This window comes from Mchenga conophoros, linkage group LG22, assembly GCF_057382185.1.
Source record: "Mchenga conophoros isolate Kocher_MC1m ecotype Shallow Benthic linkage group LG22, M_conophoros_male_GT1.1, whole genome shotgun sequence".
Taxonomy (NCBI): domain Eukaryota; kingdom Metazoa; phylum Chordata; class Actinopteri; order Cichliformes; family Cichlidae; genus Mchenga; species Mchenga conophoros.
In genome coordinates this window covers 37,739,815-37,757,839 of record NC_140546.1, presented here as the reverse complement: position 1 = coordinate 37,757,839, position 18,025 = coordinate 37,739,815, and the positions used below count along the sequence as shown (strand labels likewise).

The following is an 18,025-nucleotide window of genomic DNA, read 5'->3' as shown; positions in this document are numbered from 1 at the left end:
ATCGAGGTGTGCCTGCAACTGTAGATAGACCACTTTCTCCAAAACTTTAGATAGAAAAGGAAGCTTTGAGATGGGCCTGTAATTAGACAGAACAGTTTGTTCTGTCCAATGTGATGTTTGGTCCTGGTCCAGCGGACCAAGCAGCACTGCCCAAGACTCCCTGCTCAGGCACGTCAGGCCTGGTTGATGATGTGTGTGCATGCTGGGACACTCAGGTTTATCCTGGACCGCAGTGGGTAGTGCATTTCCCACAATCATGTTGTGTTATACGTTGCACTGCTTTCATTTCCACAACGTGGCACGTGCAATAGGTCAGGCCCCCGTAATTGTGTCATGTAGTTTGTGACAGACATGCACTCACAGTTGGGATGTTCCCACTGTCTTTATTTACATACATCTTGTGTTTCTATGGTGTATTGATAGTCATGTGCTTTTGTGCTGAGGTGTTTTTTCTGTTATCAAACTGTTCTCCCACTAGGAGCTCAGTCTGAGTGGAGTTTTTTTTCTCCTCCTCTTACCTCATGTAGTGTATTTTCGTTGTTTTTTCCTATCAGCCGACCTTTCTGACATGTCTGCCCAATGTGATGTTTGTGTAAAGTTGGTCAGAAGGTTCCTTTGTAAGTGCGCATGCGCTGCCTGCTGTAACCTGCTGTAACCCTAATTTCCCTCGGGATGAATAAAGTATTCTGATTCTGATAACTGAAATCATTTTGTGTGTGCAGAACAAAGGTTGGAACAACAACATAAATTAAGTTCAACTATGTACATGGCGTCGTATCTACAGAAATATAATCACTGAAATAATCATGTTTGTACAAAACAAAGGTTGGGGTGCCAGCATAAATAAAGTTCAACTATGTACAGTGGCTGTCTGTGGACACGACTCAGTCCTTTTTCTGCTCCACTAGCTTTTCGAGGACGCCTATCAGCCTGTCCATCCTCTCGGCTCTACGTTCCTCCATTTGCCGTTGCTGGGCCATGTCCTCCTTTATTAGGGCAATGAGCTCATCCTCCCAGTCCCTCCTCCTTTTCACCACCCGTGCCTCAGGCGGGTCCTCATCCTCCTGTCCCTCCTGGTGTGGGAGTGGGTTGCCCACTGCTGCACTGGGTCCTGGTGCATCCTCCTGGATGGAGGAGATTAGGACGGGTAGCCTGGTGGAGGGCCTCTGTCCTAGCACCTCATCCATGGCCATGTTGCAGCAGTGGGCTTCCCACTTGCACCCTCGCCCGTCGCTGGATACTTGCACTCCTGAAGGGAGGATACATCACAGGTGGCAGTTGGCAACAACAGCAACAGTGCAGGTTTACATAGGTGACTTTTCAGTGTTCTGTGTGGAGTTACATCTGTCACTACCACTGTACATACTTTGTATTTCCTCTTCAGGTTCTCCCATTTACGTTTGCACATGTATATCAGGTCATTTCGTTTATGGCATCCACAGCAGTATGTACTGGCTTGGGACCACAGGGCAGACAGTTCACTGTCCCTTGTGCCTCAATACTTGTAGACCTCATACTGTTGCTGTACCTCCAACCCACTGCGGCTGAGTGTTTCGCACCCGTGAACAGGTGCTCATTGTCACGGCGGAGTCGAATGAGGTCTGCCGTCTGCTCCTTGGTCCCTGTAATGCAGCGTGACATTGGATTACATTCCCCACCATCCTGCACTTCTGTTTTAGCATTTCTCCATTTGCTGTCAGTTCAGCATTTACAGCTGTGTGGAACATACACACAGCAATGTCAGGCAATACTACAGCACTGAGTGGGGCAGAACATTTACATTATCAGGCCCTAGGTTGGGGTTGGGGGTTCTCTGTCATATGTTTTGTTTTAATTCAATTCAATTCAGTTTTGTTTGGATGGGGCAGACTCACAACAAAAGTCGCCTCAGGGTGCTTTGAAATATCCCCTTTGACGTATTTGACATGGCAGGTGTGATAACTGTAACAAATGTATGTATATGTTATATTTTATGCATTTTATATTTAATGTGCTGCGGACACAGCTACATTCCTGCCTGGTATATGTTGACATTCCTGTTTGCGGCACAGGCAGGGTCATATTAGTACAGTTGATTGCACTTGTAGTGGTGATACGTCTATTCATACTGCCCTCGGTCTGGTACAGGATTCACAGCTTTGCGGGTCTGTGCATTTACGGTTACATGGGTCGGGCAGGTGTCACATGATTCACCTTGACATTTTCTATTAACCTCCCATTAGCTTTTACATCTTGGTGTTTGTTTCGCTCCTTCACACATATCTTACATTTGCGGGTGTTGCTGTCCTCCGCCGCCGTTTCAACCTCCTCCGCAGCTGCTGACATCATTATGCATTGGCCTGGCTGCGTCGCGCTATGCATTGTGGGATATATGGCACCACGAAGCGTGCACCGGACCACGCTTGATATTTGGGGAAATCGACGGCGCATTTGGAGTGCACTTCGAACTGGGACAGCCGTCGTCGCGTGGCGGTGACGTGATCGCACTTGAAATGCGTACTTCAAGCGTGCATACCCTGAATTGGGACACAGCCACTGTCCAATCTGGACCAAAGAGCACACATATGATAAGGCTCCACCCCTGAACATTTTTCAGCTGCCATATTTGACATCAGGGAGAGCGCCACCTAGTGGGAACAGGAAATGTCATGTTTTACACTTTGGGGTACAGTATAGTGATGGGTGACATCTGCAGCCTCAAATTTCTCCAGGAAAGCCTTAAGGAGTTGGTCTTGGGTTACAGTGAAAACTGTGACTTTTCGTGAAAGGGTGTGACCCCAGCAGCATGGCGAACTTTGATGTCTCGCCATGAAGAAACAAATTAGTTTAACTCAATGAAATCCAGTCTGATCATTACCAGACTTTACAGGCATGATGTCAGACCCGCCCTGAACAGATTGATGTGCCCATTGTCAGGAATACACAGAGCGCCACCTAGTGGCAACAGGAAATTTCATGTCTTTCATTTTGTTGTACTGATTTTCACAGGTTCATCGTGGACACCTCAAAGGCGGTGAATATCACCATCAGTCCCTCGTGATGCTTCAGTGAGAAAATTGTGTCTTTAACCCTTTACAGCCGATCGGAGCGGGCACGCTCTGTTTTGCGTAACTATTTTTAAATCCCAGTAGCTCTGCAACCAAGTAAGCTAGCGCAATAATTTTTTTTGCATATGAAACCGGAGGAGTTGTACTTACGTCTTATGCCATCAGCTTGTCCTAGGTCACAGTTTCCTTCCACATATAGCTTTGCAAAAACTGCATAAAAATCACTTGCAGCAACAAAAACATGATATTCCAGAAACACGCTTCGCCAATCCAAGCTGTTTGTAACACTTCCTACGTCCATCAGCGCGAACTATCACATGACCGCATGACCTGCCCGAAACCGGAAGTGACGTCATTTTGCGGAAATTTAGTTTTTTACGATCGGGCCCTTATGAGCTTGTGTTTTACTTGTTATGTGTTTTAAAAAGTTATGTTTGACTTTATGACTTTCTGTGTCGTTTCTGGGATGCTTAAGACTCATATTGCACTGCTGGAAATAGTTTATTTTGATGCATATGCTGTTATTTTGCAAATTTGCACTATAATATTTATTTTCGTTTTTCCTGCAGTATATAAAAATTGGTGTATTTCAAAAATAAAACTATGAAGACACTCAAAATAAATTTCCTGTGGTGGGAAACTAGTTTGTGTAACTTTTTTGTATTTACAGTTTTGAGGGATAAGCCTCTTAAATTTCTCTAACTAGAAATATATGTTAAAAAAACAAAAATGATTTTCAATTTTTTTGTAGTTTATTGCACTTTTTTGCAATTTATGTAATTACTATGCACCTAATGCAGACATATTATTAAAGTTTGGGCTATAATGGTTGTATTGATGTATAGCAACTTGAAATGCTCCCAAAAATGGCTCCACAGCATGTAAAAATATAATATAAGCTCTGGCGGACTTGGTTCTATAGTAGGTCTTAAAGGATTAAACTGAACGGCGCACCCTGGTGGCAGCGCTCTTCACCATGAAAAATGAAGTGATGTTTGAGGGGCTTGGAAAGTTTCAAAAGTCTTGAAATTTGGCGCACAGCTTCAATGGGATGAAGGCTTTCTTGTTATGTGATCATTTTCCTTGAATAGCGCAAAATGGCTCCGCAGCGCCCCCTACAAAATTTCAAAACATCAGCCCCTGGTCTGTGTTTTATGTATGAGTCTGAAACCTGGTAAGCTTATAAGAAATATCAAGATGTACAAAAGTCTCTTGGAGCAATATCCCAAATCCAACAGGAAGTCAACCATTTTAAAATTAATGTGTAATTTTGGCGACATTTTCCCCCTCGTTTCAGGCCTTGTACTTTGACGAACTCCTCGTAGTGTATTCATCAGATAGACACGATCTCCGGTGCGTGATGTTAAATTGCGAAGCTTTTCACATTGAGGGAAACGGGGTGGTCATGGCGGCACGTGGAGTTTCAATCACTCGCCAAAAAGAAGTAATCTGCTGTCACTCAAAAACACAATGCCCAATCTCTCCGAAAACATTGCAGGCATGATAAGAGTCGAGCTCGGAAATGTTTGTTATGCCATTTGTCAGTAATGGTTAGAGCATCACCTAGTGGAACGAGTGTAATCATGATTGAATGAGATGAAATTTCAGCTACTGGTTCTACGCAGGAATTCGATCAATGTGACATCAGTTCGGACTTGCTGGTTTTAGGTGTTGGGCGTGGCTCGACGCGCCAGGGTGTGAGGGCCCTCATAACGCTGCTTGCAGCTTTAATTTTGATTTTTAAAAAGGTTGCTTTTTGTCAGAAACATACATTTCCCTGTTACTCCAAACCTTTGAGCAGGAAATGCTAAGAGGCAATAAACGGGAGACCTAAAACAGAGGTGTAGGAGAAAGAAGAACAGAACTAGCATGAGGACTGTGACTGCTAACAATCAGTGCATCCAGTCTAGTGGCATAAAAAACAAATGGTGGGTTAACACCATCACTATATACTTTTTAACCTCCTAATACCTGCACTCTTCCATGGCATGCATTTTAATTTCTCTTCGATATTTGGGCTGATTGGGACCTGATGAATGTAAAAACAAAGAATTGCCAGGTTGTTTTTTTTTCACCTAATTTTTGTTTCTAAGAAAAATGAAAAATGAGAGCCACGTATGAGGATATTCATATAAAATTTTGATAGAACAGTGGCAGCATAATGTCCTCGTAAGTGCATATCAGGCCCCTGTAGAGCAAAATTGAGTATTTTGGTCTAAATAACCAAAAATGTGATGTCCACATATGTGGACGCAGGTCCTAGGAGGTTATAAAAAAACATAGGAAATCTTTTTTATTAGTTAATTATTTTATTCATTATTGCTGAACTTCTATGGCTGGATTTCCCACCTCACCTTTTTCAGTGAAGAAGCTCCTTTTAGGAAGCGCCACCATTCCCCATCAGAGATCTCGCCACGCTGCCTCATGATTTCTACGCACAACATAAAGCTGTAGATAAGCTTGTGTTGCTCGAAGAGTCCACGTGACACATTAATGTAGGAGTTTAGCAAGATTTGATTCAGGAGGGTCTGAAGGCGCTCTTCTAGCACAGTACTCTGCTCTGATGTCTCGATGGTGGAATTAAAGAGCTGAAGATGAAGGAAGAAATAAACAAAAAAGAGAGAAAAAAGAAAATAATTACTTTAAATGGGTACTTACACATTTTCATTAAACATTCCTGTACAAGTAGCTTTGTAAATTTGAGAGTAAAGCCCAGCTCTTTTTTCCCTCACCTGTTTAAAGTACTTGAGTGAGAACTGGTACATACGATCGATCTCCGACAGACCGGCAATGACAAAGTACAAAACAGATCCTCGAGTGGCCACAGGCCTGTAGCGCTCCCTCGCAGAGTTTATCATCAGCTCAGTTGCTTCTGCCTCTTCCAGACGGTGCTTTATGGCCTCTGAAGTCACCTGGAGACAAGAGGATGCAAAAAAATCATGGAAATAAACAGGATGAACATCAGAAAAACAGGAAAGGATCATTGCAGGTAATATTAAATTCAACAACCACAACTCCATATCCATATAGCCTAATCCCTACCTTTGACTCCTGGAGAGTCTGAACTAGCTCCTCGTTGTCAAGTATATTCCCCTTCGAGGTAAAGAGAAGCTTAAGAATGCGGTCTTCAATATCTTTCAGCTGGCTGTGGTCAGCGTTGATGCGCACAATCAGCTCGTTCCTCTGTTCCTCAAGATGCGGACTCTCAGGACGCACCACATCACTTAAAACAGATTGAAAAAAGATTGAATCAAGAGATTCCAGAGGTCATTATCAGAAAGGGGGAAAAGGATACATACAATTAGGATACATAAAATTATGTGCCGTATTTCTATCCATTTTTTAAAAATGTAGATGGCTTTGTAAATGCTTGTTACTAGAGATGGCACGATACCAATTTTTTATGTCCGATACAGATTCCGATATCATAAATTTGGATATCTGCCGATACCGATATGAATCCGATAGTGTTTTTTAATCAATAAAACAGTTTTTTAATATCTTGCTGCATTTTGTATAAGTTCATACTCAAGTTTTAAAAAACAACAACACTAAAGCTATTCTGTTATACCTGTATGCAAAAAACACACTGCACCCAAAATATTTTATAGTTCAGCAACACTGATCAATCTAATAAACTTAAACCTGCAACATCCTCCCTACTCTGGTATTTTAAAGAGTCCTTAGCAGAAATATTAAACAACCTTACTAATAGGGTTGCCAACTCCTAACAAAAATCTGCCAGAACCACCCCCCACCCTCGATGCTTAATCGACGTAATCAACTTTAATTTAATGCACCTGTAAAACAAATGCATAAGTTCATAACTTCCCTTCAACTCATTCATGTCACCTAAAAGGTAAACCTGTTTCTCCATCACCTGTTCAGCTCTGATGGTTCAGTAAGGACATCTCCTGGTTTCATCTTCATGTTTCCCTCTCACCACATATCCAAACCGACATCATGACCAGCAGCTTTACAGCTGTGGCTCCAGCAAACATCAGCTGATACTAGAAAGTAATATTAAATAAATTCTAACAACAGCTAATTAAGCTTAAATGTGCTGCTGTTGTTTATCCGCTGGTCTCCTCTCTCTAGCGCAAAGTGGGCGATAAACAAACAAGAAAGGCAGGATTTGTGACAGAAAAGCCGACCAGCTGATCATTGATCAGTTTCATGTTTGAAGTAGCAACAGGAGAGGGAATGAGAGAAGAAGAATCAGCTTTGCAGCAAGGACAGAATAACTCCAGCTTTGTGTCTTTTTTCCATTCTAGCTTAAGTACAGGACAAATCGCTTCCTTTTCACCTCCGTATGTAACTCCGATGGCCAGACCAGCTGTGGCTCCATGTATCAGTTGTTAAGCTTAACGTGGAAATACTATGCAAACATTCAGGGATGAACTTACACACTTGCTTTACTTCTCTGGGATAGTTTTTGCCGAGATAACATGCCGCGGTTTGGAAGCATGTAGTGAGGCTCCACATGCTCCACCAGACCGCTGACAGGTCTCGCAGACAACAGCCGCTCTGTCACGTGACACATACTACTTCGATGCGCCGAGCTGGGTTACGCCAAGTAGCGCGTTTTGTGAGGTGATTTTGTGATACTTCGGATCGGATTCCATTTTTTATTTCTCTCCGATATCCGATCCAGTAATTTAGGTCAGTATCGGAGCGATACCGATACATCATATCGAATAGGTTCATCTCTACTTGTTACATAGTTGAAATGCAATAGCTTTTTTCATGTGTGTGCATGTATTTACCTGAGAAGTTGGTCTTCTAAGCCAGATTTAGTGACAGTGAAGTTGATAATTGTAACTTTGATGCAAACCTTAAAAGGTGGAAACAGAAACTCATTAAATCACAATGAAACCTTGACAAAGAAGTCCTGCCATTAATTAATTCTTCGATCTTAAATATGATCAACCTATCTCTAATAATCAGCTATGTACCACAGGCCTTCAAGCTGGCTGTAGTTAAACCTTTACTCAAAAAGCATCTCTAGACCCAGCAGTCTTAGTTAATTATAGGCCGATCTCCAACCTTCCTTTATATCAAACATCCTCGAAAGAGTAGTTGTCAAACAGCTAACAGATCATCTGCAGAGGCTTATTTGAAGAGTTTCAGTCAGGTTTCAGAGCTCATCACAGCACAGAAACAGCTTTAGTGAAGGTTACAAATGATCTTCTTATGGCCTCTGACAGTGGACTCATCTCTGTGCTTGTCCTGCTAGACCTCAGTGCAGCGTTCGATACTGTCGACCATAATATCCTATTAGAGCGATTAGAACATGCTGTAGGTATTACAGGTACTGTGCTGCAGTGGTTTGTATCATATCTATCTAATAGACTCCAGTTTGTGCATGTAAATGGAGAGTCCTCTTCACACACTGAGGTTAATTATGGAGTTCCACAGGGTTCAGTGCTAGGACCAATTCTGTTTACATTATACATGCTTCCCTTAGGCAGCATCATTAGAAGACATAGCATACATTTTCACTGCTATGCAGATGACACCCAGCTCTATCTGTCCATGAAGCCAGATAACACACACCAATTAGTTAAACTGCAGGAATGTCTTAAAGACATAAAGACCTGGATGGCCGCTAACTTTCTGCTTCTTAATTCAGATCAAACTGAGGTTATTGTACTCGGCCCTGAAAAGCTTAGAAATATGGTATCTAAGCAGATTCTTACTCTGGATGGCATTACCTTGGCCTCCAGTAACGCTGTGAGGAACCTTGGAGTCATTTTTGACCAGGACACGTCCTTCAACGCACATATTAAACAAATATGTAAGACTGCTTTCTTCCATTTGTGCAACATCTCTAAAGTTAGAAATATCCTGTCTCAGAGTGACGCTGAAAAACTAGTTCATGCATTTATTACTTCCAGGCTGGACGACTGTAATTCATTATTATCAGGATGTCCAAAAAACTCACTGAAAAGCCTTCAGCTAATCCAAAATGCTGCAGCAAGAGTCCTGACAGGGACTAGAAAGAGAGAGCAGATTTCTCCTGTTTTGGCTTCCTGTTAAATCCAGAATTCAAAATCCTGCTCCTCACATACAAGGTCTTAAATAATCAGGCCCCATCTTATCTTAATGACCTTGTAGTACCATATCACCCTATTAGAGCACTTCGCTCTCGCTCTGCAGGCCTACTTGTTGTTCCTAGAGTACTTAAAAGTAGAATGGGAGGCAGAGCCTTCAGTTTTCAGGCCCCTCTTCTGTGGAACCAGCTTCCAGTTTGGATTCAGGAGACAAACACTATCTCTACTTTCAAGATTAGGCTTCAAACTTTCCTTTTCGCTAAAGCATATAGTTAGGGCTGGACCAGGTGACCCTGGATCCTCCCTTAGTTATGCTGCAATAGACGTAGGCTGCCGGGGGATTCCCATGATGCATTGAGTTTTTCCTTTCCAGTCATCTTTCTCACTCACTATGTATTAATAGACCTCTCTGCATTGAATCATATCTGTTATTAATCTCTGTCTCTCTTCCACAGCATGTCTTTATCCTGTCTTCCTTCTCTCACCCCAACCAATCACAGCAGATGGCCCCGCCCCTCCCTGAGCCTGGTTCTGCTGGAGGTTTCTTCCTGTTAAAAGGGAGTTTTTCCTTCCCACTGTTGCCAAAGTGCTTGTTCATAGGGGGTCATATGATTGTTGGGTTTTTCTCTGTATCTATGAAGCGCCTTGAGGCGACTTTAGTTGTGATTTGGCGCTATATAAATAAAATTGAATTGAACTACTTTGCTGGTCTGAAAGATCGTCTTTGTGGTTTTAATTCAGGATTCTTTGGAGGCCATGTCTCTCTTTTATAATGTCTGTGATGTATGTATGCACTGTTGGCTTGAACTAATGAGAGAGTACATGACTGCATTTAGTGTGAGCCCATTCTGCTAGACTGGTGTTCAGCTATAGGGTTTTGCTAGTTGACATATGACTGCATCTCTTTACAGTATCTGCTTTTGTACACATACAGTATAAGTAGGTTTGAGTAGGTGTGCTGCTGTCCTTACCTCTGGCAGGTAATGTGGGTTGGCCATCTTTGTGGTCATATAGAACCTAAAATTTTTGTCATAGTCAATATCTGAGTCTCCCAGTCGGATCATTGTTCGCCCGCCAGCCACAAACGTCTGCTTCAACAAGATGGGCTCCAGTGCTGGATTCAAGGTCTCCTTTAACTATACACCCACAAAATACCCAAACAGAGCCCTTCACAGTACACATGCTTTTCTTTTCTTTTTTTTTGTGTCCCGTTTGGATCTTTAGCATCAGAATTGTTGTCTTAAGGCCAAGAAAGATGCCAAGCGGATTTACTTTACCAAGTGGATCATCATGGCCTTGCCATATTGGTCCATTTGATTGACCTTTATTATAATTATGAATTTATTTTATTTTTGTTTTTTAAGACGGGACAAACATGACTGGGGGATAGGACAGGGAGAGAGAATGAAAGAAAGAGAGGGAGAGAAAGAAAACCAAAGGGGAGAAGAGACGGTGAGAAGGGGGGGAAGAAAGAAAAAAACAAACAAAACACCTGGATCACCTGTATGGAGGAAAAAAAAAAAAACAGAAGAGAAAGTAAACAAAAAAGGAGCAACATAATAAAAACGGCACCATCACAATAAACTAGCTAGCAGTAGATAACAGTAGATACTAAATATTAAACTATATTGTGCAGCACGCAAGATAGACAGCGCACAATGTGCTTTGAGGCAGCAGCCAAGAAAGGTGTAGTCTGCGTCTGTGAACACCCGTGTGTACACCTGTGTGCATACCTGTGTGGATCAGCACGCTTGCATTCCAATACATACATGAGCGCCCAGCCCCAGATGACAAGGACCACCAACACACCAACGTCTGAGGGCATCAGCCACTGGCAGGGAGTGTGGTGAGGGGAGATAGGCCTCCGTACTTTAGAGGGCCTGAGATGTACCCAGAGAGTCTAAGACCCAACCTGACATATAGACACAGACGAACAGGCGCACGCGGACACAAACATGCATTCCCACTAGTGCTGGGCGATATATCGATTTTTAAAAAAAAATATCGATATATTTTTATACAAGACATAAGCTGTGACAATATCGTTTATATCGATATAGTCTATGTTGCGTTATAATTACACTTGTGGAGCCGCTATTTTGCCTCTCTCTCATCTGGGTTTGTTTGCCCCGCCTCTCACCCTCACTGAACACAAACCCCCTCCCCCATCGCTACACCTCCAGTTGGCAACAAGATGGACACAGGAGCTAGCGAAGAGGAGCTCGTCGGAAAAAAGAAAACCAATGGCTCAATTATTTGGAGATGGTTCGGGTTCAAAGTGTCAGATGAGCAGCAGAATAATGTATTCTGTAGAGAATGTCGAAAAAGCGTCGCAACGAAAGGTTCGAGCACCACTAATCTTTACCACCATTTACAACTGCGCCATAAAGTGCAGTATGAAGAGTGTGTGAAATTGCGTGCTGTAGCCCAGACCGCAAAGTCTTCCGAGGTTCCTGCCGTGAAACAGACCACCTTACAACACTCATATACTCGTGCTGTGCCATATGATACAAAAAGTGAGAAGTGGGGGGAAATTACTAAAGCAGTGGCCTGTCATATTGCTAAAGACATGGTCCCCATCTCAACTGTGGAACAAGAGGGCTTTATACAGCTGCTAAAAACTCTTGACCGAAGATACCAGTTACCTAGCCGGAAATACTTCACCAGAGAAGCACTGCCAAAAATGTATACTGATGTTAGACAGAGTCTCGCTGCCCAGCTCACCAAAGTGTCTCACTTCGCACTGACAACCGACATGTGGTCCAGCAGGACATGCGAGCCATATATGAGTGTGACTATACATTTCATGGAAGACTGGGAACTGAAAACTGCCTGTCTCCAGACCAGCTACTTTCCTCAAGACCACACCGGAGAGCATATAGCTGAAGCCCTGCAGGATGTGCTCAAAACCTGGAAGCTCAACCCGACGGGACTGGTTGCTATAACAACTGACAACGGGGCTAATATTGTCAAGGCGGTTCAACTGAACAAGTGGTCGAGGATCCAGTGTTTTGGTCACATGCTTCATCTGGCCATTGGTGAGTGCAATACTGAATTTTTTGATTTGGAAAAAACCCGCTAATAAATGAAAAGTGTATAGAGTCTCTTGTAGAGCTAAACATGCCTATGGACCACAAGACAAATATTTTTATAAGTCATAGCCAGCATATACATCTATCACTTAGAAATCGAAAGTTAGTTGAATAAATAAATAAACTATCCCTATTAAATCCAATAAACGTATTGGGGTGCATTTGTCTTTGTATTAGATTGAGTTGTGACACTAAATGAGGACCACAGCTGAGACAAGACAGGGATACATTTTTAAATACATAGTGAGATTAAAAGGTGTAAAAAAAACAAACAAAAAAACATGTTCTAATCATTTGGTGATCTGGTGATTTTACCAAGATAGTTTAACTACAACCATTTCTAGGTTATACAATACACGACACATTTTGCAAATATTGTTAAGTCTTATGCATCACATCTTATATAAGTGAGATGGATCTTAGTTTCCCTTTGAGCGATTTGCCTCTTAACATAACAATTAAAGTGATTTTAAAAGTTTGCATTTTGTGTGTCACAGGACATGCTATGGATGATGCCCGCATTACCCGGTTATTTCTCTGTGTAAGAAAGTCGTCAGCAGCTTCTCCTACAGCTGGAGGAAGAGAAGAGAGCTGGCTGAAGTGCAAATACAGCTGGGTCTTCCAAGTCACCAGCTACTCACAGAGGCAACAGCTCGCTGGGGATCAAGGCTTCTCATGATAGAGAGAGTTCTGGAGCAGGAAAGAGCACTTTCTAAAGTTCTCTGTCGACATGAAAACCAGACCTCTAGTCCCTACTTGGCGGGACATAGAGGTCCTGGAAGCAGTTCAGAAAGCTCTCAAACCCTGTCAGGACTTCACTGATGCACTTTCAGGAGAGAAGTATGTGACCCTGTCCTGTGCTACACCTGTTTAACACTAGTCTCCTGGCACCTGGAGAGGTGACCTGTTGGACATGGCTTCTTTTGTGGATCCACGGTTCAGGGCTAAATACATCCCTAGTGAGAAAATTAATGCACTAAAACATAAACTCGTCTTGGAGGCAGAGTCTCTGCTCAGCTATCAGGGCACGTGTTTGTCTGAGCTGCCTGATCCAGCCGTGCCTGAGTCTGCAGACCAAGAAGAAGCAGCAGTGGGTGACACAGCTAAAAAGAGATCACTGGCAAGCTTCTCCCAGCACAGCCACCAACACTGGTTTCACAAGGAGGGAGGCAATCGAAAATGAATTTTCTAGCTACCTGTTGTCAGTTTGTGTAGAGTGATGCTGACCCTCTCAAATGGTGGAAGGAACATGAAGTTGCCTTTCCAGCACTGAGCCTCCTGGCCGAGAAATACCTTTGTGTGCCAGCTACCAGCTCCCCTTCTGAAAGGACTTTTAGTTGCAGTGGAAACATGGTAACCTGCCACAGGGCATCCTTGAATACTGTTGACAGATTAGTTTTCCTGGCACAAAATCTGGAAGCTGTACAGTAGCTGGCCTTGCCAATTGTTTGTGTTCTTTCTATATTGTCATTGGAGATTTGCACAAAGACCCACTGAGCAAAGAATGTAATTTTGTTCATTTCATTCAATCTGTTTACATGTTTAGTTTTTTGCACAAAGTACCAGATGATTGTTCAGGAATACACACAAAGAAGCAAAACTTTACTTCAGTGTAAGCACTTTTTAAAGAGCAAGATGCCTTTGTTATTTTAGATCTGCATCTTTTTAGTTTACATTTTACATTTAGTTTACAATTTTTAGCTTTTTGTTATGTATGAAAAGAAAAAAAATGGAGCATTATTATTTAATAAATGCTGACAATTTATTTTTGACAATTTTTTCATGTACATCTACAGTTGTATCTTAATAAAAGTTACATGTGTGACATCTGGGACAAGTACCTTTGACCAAGAACTCTCTTTTTGTTCTTACTTTATGGGATTAAAGAAATATCGAGATATGAATTTTGGTCCATATCGCCCAGCTCTAATTCCCACCCCCATATACACAACCAAATACTCGGCACTCACCCGACGTGTAGACAGACACAAATAGACACTGCACAGACAGTCGCACTCCCCAAACATACTCTATATCCCAGGTCCAGGTACCCCCGCCCTCAGAGGGGCAAGCCGCACCTAGACCCAGGAGATGTAACCCTTCTCTCTGGGGTGGAGGCAAGCGGACCACCTCCTTATCTGCAGTAGCAGGGAGGCCCCGCATCCCAGACCCCAGTCTGACGGCCAGCACCTCCTCCCAGCCCCCCAGCCCGGACGGCTAACAGAACCGGGGTGAGTGAAGACCTCAAACCTCCCTACGCCCGCTCATATGTAGTGTTGCTGCGTGCTGTTCTAAAGTGCATTTAAAACTCAGGAGAGCATGGTTCCTGCTTCCTCTCAGAGAGCAGCACGGCTCCTCCCGAAAACCCTTAGTGTCTAAATGCATTTAAAATTGAGGGTAGGGCACCAGCGCCAGAGGTGGGTTGGAGTACACCGACCATCCTCTGGATGCTGTAAAACGTGCCCACCCCCAAGGCCCTATATGTCTGTGTTATGTGAGAGTGTGAGTAATGTGGATGTCTAGGTTGCAGAATAAAATTGAGGCACAGGCGGCCAGAAGGGGACAGAGGGGGCGTGCCTCCCCTGCACCCTGGTGACATACCTGCACCCCAAGCCCTGCGTGTGTGGGTGGGTGTGGTGGAGCGGGAAGAGGGAGGCAGCTGAGGATGGGGATTAACTCTTTTATAACGTGTCCAGGGGCAACGCAAAATTAAAAACACTATTTAATAACAATCTGTCCAATAAAGGTCTTCAACTTATTTAATGTCGCCCAGTGTTAGCCCACCTTAAAAAATACACAATTACAATACAACATTTGACCACAAATTGGTTTTTTTATGATCAAGTCTGTTTTACTGTCACATGAGTGGTGCAATCCTACCTCCTCTAGCAGTACAGGGACACCCATGCTTATGGCATTCTCCAGGGTACGAAGGAAGCCAGAGTCCGTTAGCTTGATCACCTTTAGACCATGTTTAGCCTCCTTGGAGCGGATCCATTGGTTAGCCTGTGAATGAAAGAAATAATCCTTAATCCCTAATGTGATGAAGATGACTTCTTTAAAAAATTTGTAAGAACGAATTTAAACTTATTTATCCTTGCTATGCAGCTGTATACCACTATTTTCAAAATCAAAATTAGTTTTAAAAACAAGGTTCTCGTGTAATACACGTGTGAAATGAATATTAATCACTTGGGATTATACAGATAATTGAGAAGTTAAAGTGTTAAAAAAATAACTCATTTCATTCATAAAGTAATCAGTGCTGGAATTATCGGCACTGCATGGATGCTGCTGGAAACTTGTTTCTAGTTCACCTGATCCTGTGGGTCGATCATAAGAGGCCACCGGTGGCCCTCAGTCACCAGGATGCCATTCTCTGTAGAAACAGTGTCACGAGGCAAACCTTCTGCCTTCCACTGGCGGATGACATATTGATCACCAAGAATGTTAATCAGGCTAAAAGTGGAACTGATTGGGATGTTCAGGTTCTGGCACTGCGTTATCCACTGGTCAATTAGCTGGTGAGAGGGAAACAGAGCGCACACAAGCACAACAACTCAGGTTGTATTTGATTTCATCCCTTATTATTACATGTTATTTCCTGTCTTATAATAAAAACAAACAAGGTGTAAGGCCATTACGATAGTGGGGATTGCGTGTGACTGAGCACAATAGCAGTAATAAGAAAACTGGGCTCAGCTTTTGTTTGTTTGTCCTATTTTCTACTGATTTTCAAAAATTAGACTAAACTCATACTAAAGGCACAAGCTGCTAATTCTTTGTTAGAGCAGCCTGTAAAACCTTAAAAAGCACAGAATAAACCTGTACCTACCAGCTGTCTATAGTGGGAAGTAAATGCGCCATAATATGCCACACAAGCAGCTGCAATGAAGATATTTCCCACAACATTGATGATCTCTTGCTCAAACAGGGCTACACTTTCTTCCCAGCATACTTGTTCGTCACCAAGAGCGGACGCTAGCTTCCCTGCCCTGATCAGACGGGCCTGTGTCAGAGCCATCGTATTAACTTTGATGAAAAAGAAAGAGAAAGAATTTTAGCAAGCCAAAGACAGCAAGGTACATCAAACATTTAATAAAAGACAGATGGTAGAACTTATTTCACAGAGTATATTTTATGTTGCACTTTTTGGCACAACTCTCACCCAAATCTTCTTTCTCATTCGTGCTGCTATCAAACTGCTCCTGCAGGACCTTGATCTGGTTCTCCACCTCCTGAAGCTTCTTCTGCTTCTCTTTTAGGGTTGCCATGGTCACATCCAGCTCTTCCTGCACAAATGAGTAAGCACAGATGAAGAGGGAAATGGTAGGGTAATATCATACAGGAATCATTAAAGCAATACCTCACCCCTCCGGCGCGGTAGTACTGGAGAATAAATTCAATGTCCTGGATCCTGTGGACTTTCCTCCTCTGGCCGCTAGCCCTCGCCATCCCGCTGTGGTCTGCGCCATCTCCACCACTACGCCCCCGGAGCCGCGGCGGGCAACCCGACGCTGTGGTGCAAACTCACCGCGGAGAGCTGTGCTTTACCCCGGCTCCTCGGCGCGGGCGTCTCAGATGACCAGCAGCCCCCGGTGGCACCTCCTCTCTTCACGCTGGTCCTCGGGGATTCCATCGTCAGGAACGTGCGGATGAGGGGGGCGCTCACGCTGTCGTTCCCGGGAGCCACCGTTGTTGACATAGTGGACAGAATTCCCAACATTCTGGCATCCCACCCACAGGTTAACCGGCTCATCATCCACATCGGCACCAATGACATCCCCAAACAGCAATCTGAGCTGCTGAAGTTGGACTTCCTCCAACTCTTCAGCCTCCTTGGTCAGTTGCAGGTGAGTGCTTTTATCTCTGGGCCCACCCCCACCTGTGGCAGAGGGATAGGCCGTTTCAGCCGGCTGCTCAGCTGGCTTTCCTCCGCCTGTGTCTCCCACGGCGTGGGTTTTATTAACAACTTTGATGCCTTCTGGGAGAGGAGGCATCTTTTTGGGGCAGACGGGCTCCACTTCAACGCCTGGGGACGCCGTTTGCTGTCCGCCAATTTGGCATTTGGCGTACAGCACTCCCGCACATCGCCCTGTCACTACCCCAAACTGACATTACCTGCAGATCTGTCTGCCACTGACTGATGTTCCCCTGGTCCCAGCTCCTATATTTGTTCCACTTTTAACAGTAATACACGAAACTCTGGACTCGGACCTCTCTCTCCCACAGTCAACACAATACCCGTCATAATCACAAACAGAGAGCAACAGAATTATCATAAATCCAGTAACTCCAAAAATATTAATAACCTCCGGCCTCTTCAAAAATATCAACATCCATCCAACTCTATTGTCAAAAATCCACCAGTCTCAATCAGTATGGCACTTTTAAATGTCCGCTCTCTGTCGAACAAGTCTTTTATTATTAATGATTTAATTTTAGATAATAAACTTGACTGTTTATTTTTAACCGAAACATGGCTGGGCTCGGATGCACCAGTTGTTCTCACTGAGGCCTCCCCACCAAATTTTAATTTCTCTTTTTCTATTAGAAGTGGTGAGAGAGGTGGTGGGACTGCATCTTTGGCCAACAACACACTCACCTCCAAACAAATTTTATTTGATCATTTTACCACTTTTGAATTCCACGCTATTGTTTTCAGCAGCCCTCCAGTTTTATCTGTCACAGTTTACAGACCACCTAAAGACAGCGCTGAAGAAATTCACACTTCGCCAAAATAATCAGTAATAACAAAAATAATCCCAAGGTCCTCTTTTCCACCATAGATCATTTATTTAACCCTGATTTTAACAGCTCCCAAAGAACCCCC

At 43.4% G+C, this 18,025-nt stretch overlaps 1 pseudogene; it reads right to left on the bottom strand.

The window, feature by feature from the left end:
- LOC146549889 (dynein axonemal heavy chain 6-like) overlaps positions 1-18,025 on the bottom strand; it is a 65,153-nt pseudogene that overhangs the window by 21,034 nt on the left and 26,094 nt on the right.